This window comes from Bos indicus x Bos taurus, chromosome 11 (assembly GCF_003369695.1).
Source record: "Bos indicus x Bos taurus breed Angus x Brahman F1 hybrid chromosome 11, Bos_hybrid_MaternalHap_v2.0, whole genome shotgun sequence".
In the NCBI taxonomy this organism is placed as follows: Eukaryota; Metazoa; Chordata; class Mammalia; order Artiodactyla; family Bovidae; genus Bos; species Bos indicus x Bos taurus.
This window is the reverse complement of record NC_040086.1, coordinates 58,527,416-58,548,679: the sequence shown is the minus strand read 5'-3', so window position 1 is coordinate 58,548,679 and position 21,264 is coordinate 58,527,416. Positions and strand designations below refer to the sequence as shown.

General features: G+C 39.4%; 1 protein-coding gene and 1 pseudogene across 1 annotated transcript in view; one reads left to right on the top strand and one right to left on the bottom strand.

Annotated features, from left to right (window-relative positions):
* Positions 1-21,264, bottom strand: part of LRRTM4 (leucine rich repeat transmembrane neuronal 4) — a 998,210-nt gene that overhangs the window by 618,223 nt on the left and 358,723 nt on the right. The gene's annotated exons all lie outside the window — the stretch shown is intronic.
* On the top strand, positions 9,253-16,655 carry LOC113900674 (annotated as a pseudogene).

Below are 21,264 nucleotides of genomic sequence, written 5' to 3'. Positions count from 1 at the left end.
TACAGAGGGGGTTCTGATAACAAAAGCATTGATTTGTCCCACCCATCTCCTGAGGGGGTCCAGTCAGAATTATAGTGGACAGCAGGAGGCCCAGGTCTCCTGCACTGTGGATGGATTCTTTACCAGCTGAGCCACCATGGAAGCCCAAGAATATTGGGGTGGGTAGTCTGTCTCTTCTCCAGCGGATCTTCCTGACCAGCAATTGAACCAAGGTCTCCTGCACTGCAGGTTGGTTTTTTAGCCTCTGAGTTACTAGGGAAGCCCTAAGTGGGAGATTCAAATTATGTTTGAAAGGCCTACTTTTTCTGATTTCAGGAAGCAAGGGAACACTTTTACAGATCAGTAGAGCTACAGAAGGCAATGGCACCCCACTCCAGTACTGTTGCCTGGAAAATCCCATGGATGGAGGAGCCTGGTAGGCTGCAGTCCATGGGGTTGCTAAGATTCGGACACGCCTGAGTGACTTCACTTTCCACTTTCATGTGTTGGAGAAGGAAATGGCAACCCACTCCAGTGTTCTTGCCTGGAGAATCCCATGGACGGAAAGCCTGGTAGGCTGCAGTCCATGGGGCTGCACAGAGTCAGACACAACTGAAGTGACTTAGCAGCAGCAGCAGCAGCAGCAGAGCTACAGAGGCTCTGGATGTGGAAGACACAGGGCCATTTGAGTACAGGAACAAAGCATCAGACTGAAACATGGGGGAAGTGAGGTTGACCTACTGAACTCAGAGATTTCTCCCTCCTCTCCCAATGCGCTCCTTGGAAGTAGGTTGGAGACTTGAAGATTGCTCAATAAAGTACTGACTATTCAGAGAAAACAAACAAGCAAAACCATTGAAAGAATGGTATTTGGAGGAAGGAGGAGTCCCCACAACCCAAAATATTTTGCTCCAGATCTCTGTACAGTAAAACTACCAGGAAACAATTGTCCACATATAAATCTTCCAATAAACTTTTTAATGCTTTAATCACTCTCAAAGACACTCCCTAGAAATGACTGAAAATAAGAGGGTATAAAGCAGAAAATTTAAAACTTTAATCCAGAAGATCTAACATATCACTAAAATAGAAAGACCATATATTCCAGTTTGCTCTGGTCAGTCCTGTTTAGAACTGTTTTTCCAGCATATATATTGGTAATTTCAAGTATAAAAATATCCTAGTTCAGGTATAAGATCATACTACCAATTAGAAATTTTTAAGAAGGAATAAAAAATTAAAAAAAAATAAAAATTTCCAGTAGATGCTGGTAAAACATCAGAGCACTGATGTTAAATAGAGGATTCTAAACACCTTCAGAAATGGGAATTAACACCACATACATAGCATCCATATGAAAATGACTAGACATCTGAACAGCAATTTTATTTTTTTCCATCTACAATCTCTCAACTTTCTTTCAGTTCAGTTCAGTTCAGTTGCTCAGTCCTGTCCCCGACTCTTTGTGACACGGCAGCATGCCAGGCCTCCCAGTACATCACCAACTCCTGGAGTTCACCCAGACTTACGTCCATCGAGTCAGTGATGCCATCCAGCCATCTCATCCTCTGTCGTCCCCTTCTCCTCCTGCCCCCAATCATTCCCAGCATCAGAGTCTTTTCCAATGAGTCAACTCTTCGCATGAGGTGGCCAAAGTACTGGAGTTTCAGCTTTAGCATCAGTCCTTCCAAAAAATTCCAGGGCTGATCTCCTTCAGAATGGACTGGTGGGATCTCCTTGCAGTCCAAGGACTCTCAAAAGTCTTCTCCAACACCACAGTTCAAAAGCATCAATTCTTCGGTGCTCAGCTTTCTTCACAGTCCAACTCTCACATCCATACATGACCACTGGAAAAACCATAGCCTTGACTAGACAGAACTTTGTTGGCAAAGTAATGTCTCTGCTTTTCAATATGCTATCTAGGTTGGTCATAACTTTCCTTCCAAGGAGTAAGCGTCTTTTAATTTCATGGCTGCAATCACCATCCCCAGTGATTTTGGAGCCCCCCCAAAATAAAGTCTGACACTGTTTCCACTGTTTCCCCATCTATTTCCCATGAAGTGATGGGACCGGATGCCATGATCTTCGTTTTCTGAATGTTGAGCTTTAAGCCAACTTTTTCACTCTCCACTTTCACTTTCATCAAGAGGCTTTTGAGTTCCTCTTCACTTTCTGCCATAAGGGTGGTGTCATCTGCATATCTGAGGTGATTGATATTTCTCCTGGCAATCTTGATTCCAGCTTGTGCTTCTTCCAGCCCAGCATTTCTCATGATGTACTCTGCATATAAGTTAAATAAAAAGGGTGACAATATACAGCCTTGACATACTCCTTTTCGTATTTGGAACCAGTCTGTTGTTCCATGTCCAGTTTTAACTGTTGCTTCCTGACATGCATATAGGTTTCTCAAGAGGTCGGTCAGGTCGTCTGGTATTCCCATCTCTTTCAGAATTTTCTTTGTTACCTCATTTTATTTTTTCTGTCAAGTTTTATTTCCTTAAACTTGGTTCTAGGCCTTTTCATGTTATTGTATGCTTTAAACTTAAGTGATTTGATCTATACACAAAACTTCAAATCTATCAATAGGTCAATGACTTTCCAATTTGTATTTTGGACACATCCTTTATATCTGAGCTCTGAGTCAGATATCCAAATGCCCATTTGACATTTCTACTAAAACAACAACAATAAAAAACTCAATATCTTAATTCTACTATTCCTTTCATCACGTCTACCTCCAACCTGGCCCTCTTACATGCATGTTTTTCCTGGGTGGTACCACAAAGCACCATCCAGACATTAGAAGGTAAAATTCTTGGAGTTATCTTGACTTGTCCCTCTCCAACACTCATATTGAATTTGTTACTATGTCTTATTGATTTTCCCTCTTAAATATCCCTGTATCTCTGTCAGTCTCTGCATTGTTACTCCTGTTACTCTGCCATTGCTCTCCTCTGAATGCCTGGAATAAGCTCCTAACACCATGCATTTTGCTAACTTACCTTCCAATTTCTTTTGAATGATATAAAGTAAGTGATCTTTTCAAAAGACAGATGTGATCAAATCAGTTACTTACCTAAAATCTACTAAGAAATCCCAAGTGTTTTTAAAGCTATGAAAAAAAAACTTATTAAAGTTTCATTCATCTGCCTTCTCTGTACATTTCTGTCTCTTCCATCCCTTGTTCCTTCTTCACAGCAGACTAGCCATAATGACCTTCCTTCAATTTTTCTACTCCAGTGTTTCTCAGAGTATGATCTCTGGACCAGCAATAGCAGTATCACCAGAGAACTTGTCAGAAGTGTGTTTTGTGTAAATTCTTGGACCCTGCCCTAGACTTATTGAATCATAAGCTCTAAGATGCAGCTCAGAATGTATGGTCTAACAAGACTTCCAGGTAATTCTGATGTACTCTAAAGCTGAACTTTTCCACATGCTGATTTCTTCATTTGCAATTATTTCCCTCCTCTCGTTCCCTTGCATTTTACTTTTTCCCATATTTCAGCTCAAATTTTATTTCTTCTGGGGCATCTTTCCTGACATTTCATCTCTCCCTATGTCTAAATTAGCTTTTTTTGTAATAAGCTCTCACAGCTTTCTTCCTGTATTTATCATTCAAACCAACTGTTACAGCCTGTTATTATATATTCGTGTGATTAGTTGATTAAATGTCTATCCAGACTTTGCAAAACAGAAAGCCCTGGACCTGGTCAGATTCATTCATAATTTACCAAGAATGGTACCGCATAAAATGGTGCCAATAAATATTACTAGCTTACTGTGAATAAGTTAAACATAGAGATGAAATGGTGGTGAAAGAGCAAGGTAAAGAAAGCCAGGTAGCATGCTGTATTGTTAATGATAAGTGTTCACTGATATAAGACAATAGATTATATGTCATTATATGAAACTTACTGAATCAAAATGTCTGCGGGACGTTCTGTCAGTATCATTTGCAAATATAGACAAAATTCAAATACCAATGCTGATAATCACTTAATAAGACAAAACAGTGCTTGGAATACATAGCATGATTATACAAAGCTCAATTGTAAACAAGGACCTTGTTTAAGCTCTTTTTTTTTCCCTTAATGTCTTTTTCTTTCAAGTCACAAGACATTTTATTTAGTTTGTGCTTGTCTTTCATCTCTTTTTTATAAAATCTTGTATAATGTTTAATAAAAAATCAAATAATAAAAGAGACTGAATAGCTAAGTGTTTTGTCTTTGAGAACAATGATGTATTGGAAAAACTTGAGCTCAACTCCTAAAGCCCTAATTCCTTAAATTCTGAATTTTGTTGCTTGGTTACTAAGTAACAATAGGGCTTCAAGGAAGACCCTGCAACGCTCGTTTCGTTGTGTCTCTTACCTGTGATTGTTGAGAGATACTGAAGTTAAGGTCATCTGGCCACAGACATGCACTAAAGTAGAAAGATTATTTAAGATCTGAACTGGGGCAAATGTCTGGATTGACTGATAAGATAGCACTTGTTCATCTGCATCATTCTGCAGAGGCTTGGACAAAAGTAAAAACCTCTCTCTTGATTAGTTATGTATATGGGCCGCTGATTTTAAGAAAGAAAGGGACAGTTTAGAAAAATGACCTAGAAAATTGAGAAGTTAGGGCTTAATTGGAAGAAAAAAATTTAAAAAAAAAAGATATTAGGTCTTGCTCTCTATCTGCCAAAAAGGTTGTGAAATTGCATCCTTTTGCATTTTATTCAGGCTCAAAAGGGATATTATTTCGACAAAATCTATCCAGAATGACTGGTGTGAAAATAAGGTCGCTCTTGCTTTGCTGTGCTCCAAATATTTTCTTTTTTTATGATAAAGATAATTCTTACTTGGTGTAGTATTAATAATAAATGTACAGTAAACACTCTGTGGGATTAAAATCTACTTCTGCTTTTTTTCAGGAGCCTGACTATCAAGGATCCTCATTTCAAAACCCATATTATTCTCCCTCACTGTTATTTGACCATTTACATTACTGATATCATTCCCATTCTCCTTTGTAAGTTCATGTCTCATAAAGTACCTAGACTCTGAACTATGAAATAAAAGATTTTACTGACTACTGCTGACCCTCCTCTAATTCATTCGTGAGGCCACTTTACTACCCAAGCCAAAGATTCTATAATATTATACTGTCGGTCCATTGTTCCATGGCTTACTATCACGTACAATTGATTAACAGCCAGATATCTAAGTAAGTTAGTTCAGTCACTCAGTCGTGTCCAACTCTTTGTCACCTGATGGACTGCAGCATGTCAGGCTTCCCTGTCCATCACCAACTCTCTGAGCTTGCTCAAATTCATGTCCATTGAATCAGTGATGCCATCAAAACATCTCATCCTCTGTAGTCCACTTCTCCTCCTGCCTTCAGCTGTCCCAGAATAAGGTTCTTTTCCAATGAGTCAGTTCACATCAGGTAGCCAAAGCATTGGAGTTTCAGCATCAGCATCAGTCCTTCCAATGAATATTCAGGACTGATCTCCTTTAGGATGGACTGGTTGGAACTCCTTACAGTCCAAGGGACTCTCAAGAGTCTTATCCAATACCACGGTTCAAAAGCATCAAGTCTTCAGTGCTCAGCTTTCTTTATAGTCCAACTTTCACATCCATACATGACTACTGGAAAAACCACAGCTTTGACAGGATGGAACTTTGTCGGTGCTTTTCTCTGCTTTTTAATATGCTGTCTAGGTTGGTCATAACTTTTCTTCAAAGGAGTAAGCGTCTTTTAATTTCATGGCTGCAGTCACCATCTGCAGAGATTTTGGAGCCCCCCAAAACAGTCTGTCACTGTTTCCATTGTTTCCACATCTATTTGCCATGAAGTGATGGGACCAGATGCAATGATCTTAGTTTTCTGAATATTGAGTTTTAAGCCAACTTTTTCACTCTCCACTTTCACTTTCATCAAGAGGCTGTTTAGTTTTTCTTTGTTTTCTGCTATATATATGGAGTGATCTGCATATTTGAGGTTATTGATATTTCTCCCAGCAATCTTGATTCCAGCTTGTGCTTCATCCAGTCCAGCATTTCTCATGATGTACTCTGCATATGTTAAATAAGCAGGGTGACAATAGATAGCCTCGATGTACTCCTTTCCTGATTTGGAACCAGTCTGTTCTAGCTCTGGTTCTAACTGTTGCTTCTAGACTTGCATACAGATTTCTCAGGAGGCAGTTCAGGTGGTCTAGTATTCAATCTCTTTAAGAAGTTCCCACAGTTTGTTGTGATCCACACAGTCAAAGGCTTTGGCATAGTCAACAATACAGAAGTAGATGTTTTTCTGGAACTCTTTTGCTTTTTTGGTGATCCAGCGGATGCTGGCAATTTGATCTCTGGTTCCTCTGCCTTTTATAAATCCAGCTTGAGCATCTGGAAGTTCACAGTTCACGTACTGTTGAAGCCTGCCTTGGATAATTTTGAGCATTACTTTGCTAACGTGTGAGATGAGTGCAATTGTGCAATAGTTTGAGCATTCTTTGGCATTGCCTTTCTTTGGGATTGGAATGAAAACTGATCTTTCCCAGTCCTGTGGCCATGGCTCAGTTTTCCAAATTTGCTGGCATATTGAAGGCAGCACCTACACAGCATCATCTGGGGATTTGAAATAGCTCAACTGGAATTCCGTCACTACAATGAGCTTTGTTCGTAGTATTGCTTCCACTTGATTTCACATTCTAGGATGTCTGGCTGTAGGTGAATGATACCACCATTGTGATTATCTGGGTCGTGAAGATCTTTTTTTGTATAGTTTTTCTGTGTATTGTGGCTACCTCTTCTTAATATCTTCTGCTTCTGTTAGGTCCATACCTTTTCTGTCTTTTATTGTGCCTATCTTTTCATGAAATGTTCCCTTGGTATCTCTAATTTTCTTGAAAAGATGTCTAGTCTTTCCCATTCTAGTTTTTCTCTCTATTTCTTTGTATTGATCACTGAGGAAGGCTTTCTTATTTCTCCTTGCTGTTTTTTGGAACTCTGCTTTCAAATGGGTTTCTATTTCCTTTTCTTCTTTTCCTTTCTCTTCTCTTCTTTTTTCAGCTATTTGTAAGGCCTCCTCAGATAATCATTTTGCCATTTTGCATTTCTTTTTCTTGGGGATGATCTTGATCACTGCCTCCTGTACAATGTCAAGAACCTCCATCCATAGTTCTTCAGGCATTCTATCATATCTAATCCCTTGAATCTATTTGTCACTTCTGATGTAAGTGATTTGTTTTAGGTCACACCAGAATGGTCTAGTGGTTTTCCATAAACTTTCTTCAATTTAATTCTCAACTTGGCAAAAAGGAGTTCATGATCTGGGCCACAGTCAACTCCCAGTCTTGTTTTTGCTAACTTTATAGAGCTTCTCCATATTTGGCTGCAAAAAATATAATCAATATGAATTCAGTATTGACTATCTGGCAATGTTCATGTGTAGAATCTCCTCTTGTGTGTTGGAAGAGGGTGTTTTCTATGACCAAAGCATTCTCTTGGTAAAACTCTATTAGCCTTTGCCCTGCTTCATCTGTACTCCAAGGCCAAATTTTCCTGTTATTCCAGGTATTTCTTAACTTCCTACTTTTGCATTTCAGTCCCCTATAATGAAAAGGACATATTTTTTGAATGTTAGTTCTAGAAGGTCTTGTAGGCCTTCATAGAACATTTCAATTTCAGCTTCTTCAGCATTACTGGTTGGGGCATAGACTTGGATTACTGTGATATTGAATGGTTTGCCTTGGAAAGGAACAGAGATCATTCTCTTGTTTTTGAGATTTCAGCCAAGTACGCATATCAGACTCTTTTGTTGACTATGATGGTTACCCCATTTCTTCTAAGGGATTCTTGCCCACAGTAGTATATATAATGGTCATCTGAGTTAAATTCACCAATTCCAGTCCATTTTAGTTTTCTGATTCCTAAAATGTCGATGTTCACTCTTGCCATCTCCTGTTTGTTCTGTAACCCAGTAACAGATTACTTGTTCATTGTTATCTCCCACTAAAACATGCCTCCACCACCAAGCCCTCTGCATACATATTCCACAAGCACAGATGATTCAAACTTAAGATATCTTTTAAATTTATTTGCCTATATCCTGTTGCTTAACACCTCCCAGCCATTATACTTGCTGTGCTCATTTACCCAAAATGTCCAGTGACTTCTCTAGATTTCTCTGTCTGGTTAAGTCTTAGTCCTCCTTCACGAGGGCTTATGTTACAGTTCTCCTTTGAAAACTACCCCAATCATCCCTCCCCTCTTTTCAATAAGCATGATTATCATACCCTCCATTATGCTCGTATTGTCTCCATACATTTATCAACACATGACATATCATATAGATTTTGTGGAGTTTTACAATTAATTTTCTGTCTTCCTCAAGTAGGTAGCTACTTAAAGATGGTAAGTTGCTTGACAACTTTATACCCAGTGCCCTGTGTGTGGCAAACCATCAGTAAGTATACTATAAATGAGTAATTTAAATTTAATTAAAATATAATAATTTACATTTATAGTCCATTATACATTAGACTGAACTGGGGCTCTGTTATATTTATCTTTATAGTTGCAGTGCCTTCCCAAGGCCAGTGCAATTTTAAGTATATAATAAAACAATTTGAATGGATGAATCTGTAGTTTAAAAAGGTTATCAGTTAAATTGCTGAACTAGACATATTATAGTAAAGAAGGAATTGTTTGTTCCCACTCACCTTTCCTTTTACCCTATTTAGCCCTGTTTCTTCACCCCAGGTCCTATACTTTGCCTGTTTTCACTGGTCTTTGCTTTTCTTCTTCCTACCCCATCCCTTTTTTCCCCTGGTGGCTCAACTGGTAAAGAATCCACCTGCACTTTCAGAAACCTAGGTTTGAAACCTGAGCTGGGAAGATCCCCTGGAGAAGGGAATGGCTACCCACTCCAGTATTCTGGCCAAGAGAATTTCATCAACTGTATAGTCCATAGGTCACAGAGTTGGACACGACTGAGTAGCTTTCACTTTCACCCCATCCCTTGCCCATCAGTTGGAAAATCCGTGCCACCTGGGACTGTTATTGAGGTTGCTCCTTGATGACTCAGGCATACTGGCACTTTAATAGGATCAAAAAACAGAAAGATTTTAAGGTCCAAAAGAAATAATGAATCATTCAAAGGGAATTCAAGAAATCTGATGAACATAATAATAGCTATTTGTGAATTATGGAATGCAGAAAGAGGAGAAAGGGGCAAAGAAAAAAAAATTCACACTGCCTGCCCTGAGAAGGTCCAGAATTTCTTTGAAATGAGGTCGTTAAACAAGCCTGTTGATCACTACTTCTACTCCTTGACCATCAAAATAAAGTAAGTCTTCTAAATACCAGAATTTTTTTTGCAAGATGCAGATTTATTCAGAAAGTCATATTTTTACATAAAAGTCTATGATTTGACAGCTTTTAAAATCATGTATTTAGAGTACAAAGAGCTTTCAATGGCAGTATCTTTTTAGTGAATTCCATCTTAATATTTTCATTCTATGTGGCATAACAAATTATAATGGGACCACTTTTAATCAACTTGTTTTTTCATCCTGTTAATTTCCATGTCTATTTGGGACATCCATTAAAGTCAATATCCTTAATTTAATGGAAGATTTCCTTTTGAAGTTGTTACATTTTTTTCTGTCTAAATTAACACTGAGGATGTGTAATGGATGTGTTAAATAGATAATGCTATTAATGGGAAAACTGCATAAATTAAATACAAGCCTGATAATTTTCAAGGCATCTGTTTTATTTTCAAGAGTTTAGGCTCTCTTATGCAGTGAGCTCTGAAGCAAACAGACCTTTATGCTGAACTGTCTATTACACTAGAATTATAATCACTATGGCAAAAATGTTAGTCACTAAAATCTATTTTTATTGTGATATGGATTAAGCAGAAGGAAGCATATATGTTAATATTCAGTCTCGTGGACAGCATCTTCACTGACACACATAACCAGGGGTTTATGTAGACTTTAAGTGGGAATCATTATTTAAGAGCACTGTAAAATGAAGAGACACTTCAGAGAATTAAGTGTCAATTTTTTAAAATGTTTAAAACAGATAAAAAGCAAAATGTGTAGTTCTAATTTTATGTATTCTGTTTAGAAACAAAATAACAAGACCAATATATAAAATAAGCAGTAGGAATTTTTAAAAGTTTTTGTTTTATGTTTTGTTTTTGATATCTGAAAGCATTTAGAAATAGATACAACTGTGAGATTCTTGGAGAAGGAAATAGCACCCTATTCCAGTGTTCCTGCCTGGAGAATCCCAGGGACGGGGGAGCCTGGTGGGCTGCTGTCTATGGGGTTGCACAGAGTCGGACACGACTGAAGTGACTTAGCAGCAGCAGCAGCAGTGAGATTCTTAAACTGCTGATTACATATACCATGCATTGATTTTACAGAATATATGACCATGTATCAGTCCCAAGGCTCTGAAAACAGCACATTTTCCTTACTGGTAAGGTAAATGCAAGATGCCTACTTCTTACCTATTTCAGTAATAACAAAATTCTTAGGAAATGACCCTCACAAAATGTGTTTTTTGAGTTTCTCCTAAAAATAGAGGCTAACAATTCTTGAAACTCATTATTTTGATGCCTCTGGAAGCATTTATGTTCACTCTGGTGAAATAATGTTTTTTTTTTTTTTTCAAAGCCTTCATACTCTTGTTCTCTTTTGCTTTTTCTCTTTCTTTCATATGTGAATACACACACAAAACATTGAAGCTTTTTGGCAACCAAGCAGATTTTCTTGTTGCCCATTCTACATAATTAAAAGTTCAAATAATTTATTACAAAAAGGTTAATGTGCATTTAGATGGGATTAAACCCAAGGATTTTAATGTTCTTTGGTGATGTTAAATGTGGTCTTGGCATTCCGTTGTAGCTTTCAGTTCAGTTCAGTCGCTCAGTCATGCCTGACTCTTTACGACCCCATGAATCACAGCACGCCAGGCCTCCCTGTTCATCACCAACTCCCAGAGTTCATCCAAACCCATGTCCATCTGGTCGGTGATGCCATCCAGGCATCTCATCCTCTGTCGTCCCCTTTTTCTCCTGCCCCCAAATCCCTCCCAGCATCAGAGTCTTTTCCAATGAGTCAACTCTTTGCATGAATTGGCCCAAGTACTGGAGTTTCAGCTTTAGCATCATTCCTTCCAAAGAACACCCAGGACTGATTTCCATTAGAATGGACTGGTTGGATCTCCTCGCAGTCCATGGGACTCTCAAGAGCCTTCTCCAACACCACAGTTCCAAAGCATCAATTCTTCAGTGCTCAGCTTTCTTCACAGTCCAACTATCACATCATACATGACTACTGGAAAAACCGTAGCCTTGACTAGACGGACCTTTGTTGGCAAAGTAATGTCTCTGCTTTTCAATATGCTATCTAGGTTGGTCATAACTTTCCTTCCAAGGAGTAAGCCTCTTTTAATTTCATGGCTCTAATCACCATCTGCAGTGATTTTGGAGCCCCCCAAAATAAAGTCTGACACTGTTTCCACTGTTTCCCCGTCTATTTCCCATGAAGTGATGGGACCGGATGCCATGATCGTCGTTTTCTGAATGTTGAGCTTTAAGCCAACTTTGTCACTCTCCTCTTTCACTTTCATCAAGAGGCTCTTTAGTTCCTCTTCACTTTCTGCCATAAAGGTGGTGTCATCTGCATATCTGAGGTTCTTGATATTTCACCCGGCAGTCTTGATTCTAGCTTGTGCTTCCTCCAGCCCAGCGTTTCTCATGATGTACTCTGCATAGAAGTTAAATAAGCAGGGTGACAATGTACAGCCTTGACGTACTTCTTTTCCTATTTGGAACCAGTCTGTTGTTCCATGTCCAGTTCTAATTGTTGCTTCCTGACCTGCATATAGGTTTCTCAAGAGGGAAATATCTCAAACTACAGAGGAGCATGGAGATACTACAGGTGCAAAAAAGGTCCTGGTGTCTGGATGATAAATGTATTCAACTAACCATCCATATTTTTATGGATGGCATTTTTTTGAGAATCAACAAGAACACTTCCAAGTTGGCAATGGGGAATATTTTACAACTCTGTGGCTCTTTTATATTGTATTAAAATCAAATTTTAATTACTCAATCAGAAATTTCCAGGTGACATTAATGAACTGAAATTGCAAAGTGTCAAAAGATTTTGGCAAAAAATACTTACTATAGCTGCCAGACATCCTGGAATGTGAAGTCAAGTGGTCCTCAGAAAGCATCACTAAGAACAAAGCTAGTGGGGTGATGGAACTCCAGTTGAGCTATTTCAAATTCTGAAAGATGATGCTGTGAAAGTGCTGCACTCAATATGCCAGCAAATTTGGAAAACTCAGCAGTGGCCACAGGACTGGAAAAGGTCAGTTTTCATTCCAATCCCAAAGAAAGGCGATACCAAAGAATGCTCAAACTATTGCACAATTGCATTCATCTCACACGCTAGTAAAGTAATGCTCAAAATTCCCCAAGCCAGGCTTCAGCAATATGTGAACCGTGAACTTCCTGATGTTCAAGCTGGTTTTAGAAAAGGCAGAGGAACAAGAGATCAAATTTCCAACATCCGCTGGATCATGGAAAAAGCAAGAGAGTTCCAGAAAAATATCTATTTCTCCTTTATTGACTATGCCAAAGCCTTTGACTGTGTGGATCACAATAAACTGTGGAAAATTCTGAAAGAGATGGGAATCCCAGACCACCTGATCTGCCTCTTGAGAAATTTGTATGCAGGTCAGGAAGCAACAGTTAGAACTGGACATGGAACAACAGACTGGTTCCAAATAGGAATAGGAGTTCGTCAAGGCTATATATTGTCACCCTCTTTATTTAACTTATATACAGAGTACATCATGAGAAACGCTAGACTGGAAGAAACACAAGCTGGAATCAAGATTGCCGGGAGAAATATCAAGAACCTCAGATATGCAGATGACACCACCCTTACGACAGAAGGTGAAGAGGAACTAAAGAGCCTCTTGATGGAAGTGAAAGAGGAGAGTGAAAAAGTTGGCTTAAAGCTCAACATTCAGAAAACGACTATCATAGCATCCGGTCCCATCACTTCATGGGAAATAGATGGGGAAACAGTGTCAGACTTTATTTTTGGGGGCTCCAAAATCACTGCAGATGGTGACTGCAGCCATGAAATTAAAAGAGGCTTACTCCTTGGAAGGAAAGTTATGACCAACCTAGATAGCATATTAAAGCAGAGACATTACTTTGCCAACAAAGTTTCGTCTAGTCAAGGCTATGGTTTTTCCAGTGGTCATGTATGGATGTGAGAGTTGGACTGTGAAGAAGGCTGAGCGCTGAAGAATTGATGCTTTTGACCTTCTGTGTTGGAGAAGACTCTTGAGAGTCCCTTGGACTGCAAGGAGATCCAACCGGTCCATTCTGAAGGAGATCAGCCCTGGGATTTCTTTGGAAGGAATGATGCTAAAGCTGAAACTCCAGTACTTTGGCCACCTCATGTGAAGAGTTGACTCGTTGGAAAAGACTCTGATGCTGGGAGGGATTGGGGGGCAGGAGAGGAAGGGGACGACAGAGGATGAGATGGCTGGATGGCATCACTGACTCGATGGACGTGAGTCTGCGTGAACTCCGGGAGTTGGTGATGGAGGGAGGCCTGGCGTGCTGCGATTCATCGGGTCGCAGAGAGTCAGACATGACTGAGCAACTGATCTGATCTGATCTGGCTATATTACTTTCCTAAAATTAGCTTTTGGAGTTTTAATATAATGACTCATTTTTAATATCCACCACAGCCCTCTGTTGTTGTTGTTGTTGTTCAGTCACTAAATTGTATCCAACTCTATGTGACCCCATGAATTGCAGAACTTCAGGCTTTCCTGTCCATCACTATCTCCCAGAGTTTACTCAAACTCATGTCCATTATGTCAATGTCATCCAACCATCTTTGGGGCCCCCTTCTCCTCCTTCCCTCAGTCTTTTCCAGCATCAGGGTCTTTTCCAATGAGTCAGCTCTTTGTATCAGTTGGTGAAAGTACTGGAGCTTCGGCTTCAACATCACTCCTTCCAATGAATAGTCAGGGTTTATATCCTTCGGAATTGACTGGTTAGATCTCCTTGCTGTCCAAGGGATTCTCAAGAGTCTTCCGCAGCACCACAATGCAAAAGCATCAGTTCTTCTTTATGGTACAACTCAGCTTCTATATGGTCCACCACAATTTGAAAGCATTCAAAATCCCTGGGTATATAACTTCAAAGAGTTGGACACGGCTTAACAACTGAACAACAAAGACAACAACAAAGGGAGCCATAGACAAGTTAACAAAAAACAACTGTCATTAGGCAATCCTTTTTCCCCTAAAATTCCAAACTCAGATAATTTGACAGAGTGTGCATTTGGAAAGGAAAAAAGAGCCACAAGATTTTGACGGCTTTCACTGGGTGTGGGTTCCATTCAGTTAGCCACGTGAACTCATTGCATCAGGCTCTGTGAGAGTCAGTGAGGACACAGAGATGATGAGGAATGTTCAAGAACACTAAAATTCTTTTAGTGATGGAAATCACAATCTATCCAAAAGCCAAAGGTTGAGTTTTAAAAGAAAAAGAGGGGAGCAGAAAGGAAGGGAAAGGGAAAGAAAATGGTTGCTATGCATCATTTTAAACCCATCCTGGCATATGCATAAGCAGCTCTGGCTGCCTATAAATATTCTCTTCCCTTAAAACTTCCACACATTTAGTACCCACCTACACTGATTTGCATTGTTTCTACAGAAATTTTTCTACAACTTTTAAGCTAGATTATAAAATCCTGCAAAATGAGAGTGGTATTTTATGTTTTCTCTTCTCCCTCTAAGGCATTGATTAGTCTCCTTCATAATTGGCACTAAATTAATATTTGTTGAATTTTTTATAGAACCAAATATAGCCTGATGCAATCAATAGAAGCTCAGGAAATGTTCTTCTATAATTTAAAAATATAACTGATAATCAGGCAAAAATACTCTGTAGGTTATATTACCGTACAAAAATACTCCTGAAAATAAAATCAGGAGCATACAAATTGATTCAAGGGGCTTAGTAGTAGAACTTTACAAACTATTCTATTTCTTGCCTGGTTTCAGCCATTCTGTAAGAAGACATAGGCCTGTAGGCATCTACAAATCCATTTCTCCCTATGCTAGACCTCAGCCTTGCTCACCTTTATTCAAACTGAGTGATAGTGCATAGCTTGTAAATTGTTATTAAATACAAGCACTAGAAAGTTCCAGGACCCTCAAGGTTAGCATGACACCAAAGACACAGATAATATACATAAAAAGAGTAAGACAGATAAAGGGATAAATTAGATAATGAAAGATTTCCTTGAAGATTTTGCCTTGGAAAAAATGATTACATGAATTCAACTTTTAGTATGAGATTTCATTGGATTTCCCCACCCTTAAGATGACAATCTTATTCCCTTTGAGGCTTCAGGAAAGAACTAGCTTTCAAAAACTGGGTTAAGTTATTGAGTAGAGAAGAGTTTCCTGGCTTAAATATATGGGGTAGAAGCAGAAGGCAATGGCAATCCACTCCAGTACTCTTTCAAGGCTCTGGCGGGAAAAGTACTGACCCTTCCCTCCGAGGACAGCTTTCCACGCCCATGGGGTCTCCTCATCTCACCACTGTCCACCGGCCTCTGCCCCTCAGCCGCGTCACTGAGGAGCTGCACAGGGCACTGGCCACCAAGCACCGCCAGGACAGCTTCCAAGGCAGGGACAGTAAAGGGTCCCCGAAGAAGCGCGTGGATGTCGGGCTGTCAAGGACGTGCAGCGTGGAGCGGGGCAAGGAGCGGGAGGAGGCCTGGAGCTTCGACGGGGCCTCTGACGGTAAGCGGACTGTGGCCAAGGAGTCTGAGGAGAATAAGGAGAACCTGATCCTGAATTCTGAACTCAAGGACGACCTGCTCTTGTATCAGGACGAAGAGGCCCTGAACGACTCTATCATCTCTGGGACGCTGCCGAGGAAATGCAAGAAGGAGCTTCTAGCGGTGAAGCTGAGGAACCGGCCCAGCAGGCAGGAACTGGAGGACCAAAACATCTTCCCCCAGAGGACGGATGAGGAGAGGCAGGAGATCCGGCAGCAGATCGAAATGAAGCTCTCCAAACGATTGAGCCAAAGACCCGTGGTGGAGGAACTGGAGAGAAGAAATACCTTGATATAAAGGAATGATCAGACAGAGCAAGAGGAAAGAAGAGAAATCAAGCAAAGGTTGACAAGAAAGCTTAATCAGAGACCCACAGTTGATGAACTGAGAGACAGAAAAATTCTGATACGATTCAGTGATTATGTGGAGGTGGCGAAAGCACAGGACTATGACAGACGGGCAGACAAACCCTGGATGAGACCGTTGGCAGCAGATAAGGCAGCAATTCGTAAAGAACTGAATGAATACAAAAGTAATGAAATGGAGGTACACGCATCAAGCAAGCATCTGACAAGATTCCAAAGGCCATAGAGATTTTCTTCTGAGAAGAATTGTGCTTAATTTTTGATACCAACACTGAACATTCATCAGGGAGCTTTCCTGAAGTTCAGCTCATGACTACCTGCTGTGTTTGCCAGAGAAGCAGGACCACACACACAGGTGAAATCCTGGCCACGCTCACCTGTGAGAGAATGATCAGAGGACACCCTTCACTCTCTGGGGCCTGAAGAGTGTCAACTGTTGGGGTCAGAAGAGACCCCAGGAACTCGACCTGAAGAAAACTGTTATTTGCCTTCCCGCCTTGTTTTACAGTTCTGCAGTGTGACCGAGGATGGTGACATGTGTGTGCAGGGTCACCACACTGATGCTGTGACCAAGGGACGTGTACGCAGTGTCTTCAGTATCATGTGGAAAAGACCTTTTTATTCTCATCACAATTAGAGAACTCTTTAAGTTCCTGTTATACAAAATGATTTACTGTATTATACTTTTTCTTTTTTTATATAATGTCTAACAAAAAATACAGCTGCAACATTTTGATTCCTGTTAATTTTGTTCTTTAATTAAATGACTACTTATTGCAGGAAATTAAAAAAAAAAAAAAATCCTGAGAAAATCCCATGGACGGAGGAGCCTGGTAGGCTGCAGTCCATGGGGTCGCTAAGACGACTGAGCGACTTCACTTTCACTTTTCACTTTCATGCATTGGAGAAGGAAATGGCAACCCACTCCAATATTCTTGCCTGGAGAATCCCCGGGACAGAGGATCCTAGTGGGCTGCTGTCTATGGGGTCGCACAGAGTCGGACACGACTGAAGTGACTTAGCAGCAGTAGCAGCAGCAGCAGAAGCAAAACAACCAAAGTACAAAAAAAGTGTTAAATATCTCCTTAACTACTGCTCAATATTATCCTCTTATTATTAAATTATAATTCTAATCTAACAAACTGGTGGTTTAAAATTTTTTATTTGCTGAAAATCTCCCAAATTAACTACTTCAGAGTCTCAAGGAAGCATTACACTATAGAAATATATATCATGCTAAAAGCTAGAAAAAAGACAGGAAGGAAAGAAGGAAGGAGGGGGAGGGGAGAGGGGAAGGTAGGAGGGAGGGGGTAAGGAGAGAAAGAAAAAGGAATCTTGTCACAGGAAGTATATGTATATATAAATACAGGTTGCCCTCCATATCCACAGGTTCCACATCTTTGAATTCAACCCACCATAGATCAAAAATAACTGAAAAAAATTTCAGAAATTTTCAAAAAGCAAAATTTGAATTTGTCACAGAGCAGCTATTTATATAGCATTTACATTGTACTCTCTATTATATGTAATCTAGAGATGATTTAAAGTATATAGGAAGATATGTACTGGTTATATGCAAATACTATGTCATTTTATATAAGGGACTTCAGCATCTGTGGAGTTTGGAATCAATCTCAGGAAATTCCGGAACCAATCCCTTAGGTCTGTACAGTAAAATTAAATATATGTGTGTGTGTGTGTGTGTGTACATATATACTACACATATAATATATATATTACATATATAATATATAAATATATATATGTATATACACATATGCATGTGCATGTGTTTATTTTTTTCTAAACATTGGCTGCTGGAGTAACTCATAGAAGGAAAAATATTAGAAGCAGGAAGGAACATGAGGGATTGAAATAACCCTTGTCTTCCAGCAGTGAGGAGACGGGAGAGCTCTCTCTGATAACGGATGAGGGGAAACTGAACAAGACCAAACAAAAATCATGAGGAGAAGAGGCCAAATGTAGCATTTAGAGATAGAGGATGAGATGTGGGTAGTCACCTCAGTCACCTTATTGCACTTTGTTCTTAAAATAATGGCTTCACACCCTCTGTCAGTATTCTGTGCTCTAGAATGCTTATTCCTTAAAAGGTAGTACACAAAGACAGTGACTTACTACTACAAATCACATGGCAGGGCATTAGGAACAATTCAAAACCTACATTTTCAAATAATTTTCCAAAGTGTGGCACATACTTCCTTGTTCCATAGTTTCACTTTTTGGAAAAGTTACATTCAAAACCAATTACAGACAGCAACAGTAGCATGGAGAGCATATTTTCTGAGAAAATAAATTTTACTATGTTCAGCTTTTAGTACCTCTATATAGCAATGAAAAATACTTTGTTTTAGTTCATTATAAGTTTATAAGTGGGCTTCCCAGGTGGCGCTAGTTGTAAAGAATATGCCTGCCAATGCAGGAGACATAAGAGATGCAGGTTCGATTCCTGGGTTGGAAAGATCCTCTGGAGGAGGGCATGAAAACCCACTCCAGTATTCTTGCCTGGAGAATCGCATGGATAGAGGAGTCTGGTGGGCTACAGTCCATAGGGTTACAAAGAGTCAGACACATTGAAGCGACTTAACATGCAGGCACAGCAATGAAAAATACTTTGTTTTAGTTCTTATGAGTTTAACCTATCTCTCTCTGATCTGGCCAGTTATATCACAAAGAAAATCATTGTTTTCACAATTGCATATTATTGCACAGAATATTAGAACTTGTATATTATGAAAATGTATAATACAAAGACATAGGATAATGAAGAGGTTAAACAGAAGAGATATCCACCTGTGTTTTTTCAGGTATCCTTTCAAACACACAAAAAATTAAAGTTATACACAAATTGTTCACATTTTCCACTCCTTTTCTCTACCAGTCTTCAGCAGGAAAGGAGTAAATGGGGATTATCTTCATGGTTAGATTATTTGAACCCAATCCATTGGGGAATGCTAATTTGGACATTTTCTGGCTTAGACTGGGTTTAATGCACTGCTAAATTTCTTCCTTCATATGTAAAAGCAGATGATCTCATTTTCTTAAGTGACAAATGGATTCTGTACAGTATAGTTCATTCGTAGTGAACTTTACAAATGACTCACACCATATATGACTTGTGTAATTACATTTACATTTGCCTGTCATATTTACTCTAAAAATGTCACTGAGTGCTTTTTAAAGTAGCTCTATATGGCAAACTAAAGATGAAAAAACTTAGTTATACATTTCAGATTAATTCCAACACTGATTAGATCCATAGGAAAAATAAATCAAATTCACTTGCTAGGGTTAACTGGAGTTTTTCACTTGGGATTTCTCTCTCTTTCTCCATCTCCCCTAGAAGTCACACTGAAAGCCTCAAAGTCACACTGAAAGCTAATTACCATGTTGGAAAGCTGTGGCATTTTACTTGGAAAGGTCACATGGCATAGTGAAAAGAACACTGAACTTATAATTAGAAGTCCAAGATTCAAAGCCTGGTTCTCCTCCTGTCTAGTGGGAATGAGTATGGTATAGTAGGTGCATCTCTAAAGCCCTTCTGACCTTTAACCAGGAATGTGACCTTGAGCAAAGACACTTAGGTCTCAGTTTCCTCATGACACATTTGTTTTTTAATAGTACTTGTTATGATCAAAAGAGACTATACCTGACAAACATTTAGAAAAAAATATTAAATTTATATACAAATGAGAAATTTAAACTCTATTAAATGAAAAATATCTCTTTTGCATATAAACCTATCCTGTGACATCTGGAAGGAACTTAAAAATTCACCATATGTATGTCTGTGCATGCTTGATTGGCATTCTTGAAACATGTTTTTCATTCATCAGGCATCTCATAGCAATAAACTGAAATTGCCTTGAAAAATCACAGTGGTAGAGCACTAAATGTCACTTAAAAAAAAAAAAAAAGATTTTCCCTAAATTGCATAAGGAGATATGAGAAGAGTTGGCAAGAAAAATAAAAGCCAAAACTATGAGTTTCAGGATATATCTAGAGGGAGTCAAGGGAGCAGCTATACCAATATAGCTGAAGAGGAAAGACAGATACATACGGAGGCTATAGATTCCCCACCCACAACATTTAACTTCACCTGTCAGATTAGGAGGTAGTATATTCCACATGTACTCCACCACTTTACGGCTTAATACCATTTGGCAAGTGTAGAATTTTTCCTCCCATAAGCACTCTCATGGGCTTGGTATTTTAGTGCTGCTGCTGCTGCTGCTGCTGCTAAGTCACGTCAGTCGTGTCCGACTCTGTACGACCCCATAGATGGCAGCCCACCAGGCTCCCCCGTCCCTGGGAGTCTCCAGGCAAGAACACTGGAGTGGGTTGCCATTTCCTTCTCCAATGCATGAAAGTGAAAAGTGAAAGTGAAGTTGCTCAGTCATCTTAGCGACCCCATGGACTGCAGCCTACCAGGCTTCTCCACCCATGGAATTTTCCAGGCGAGAGTACTTGCCATTGCCTTCTCCGATTTTAGTACTTACAGCAACATAAATCCCACTGCCCTCAATCAAGTAAGATGCATATTGTGCCCTTTGTAACTTGGCTCAAAGCAATGAGATTTCACTTGTCTTGTTCAAACACTTTAGTGTGGTTATAATAGGCCAAGGTGACTCTGTAAAACTGGGAAATCAGGTAGAATGTGATGCATAGTTTTAGAGATTACTACAAACTAAAAGTGTCAAAGTTTCACCCATTACAAAATTTTAGGTCTAGTTAGAAGAAACTACAAAACTTTTGAAATCTAATAAATAAACTATTGCTTGGATCCTCTTCATGAGATCCAATTCACTGTCATTCAAAATAGCTCTTTCATCTTTGTGCTTTTCTGTAGTTGCTCAGTCACGTCTGACTCTCTGTAGCCTGCAAGAGTCCTCTGTACATGGAATTCTCCAGGCAAGAACACTGGAGTGGGTTGCCATTCCCTTCTGCAGGGGATCTTCCTGACCCAGGGATTAAACTGGGTCTCCTGCATTGCAGGCAGATTCTTTCATCT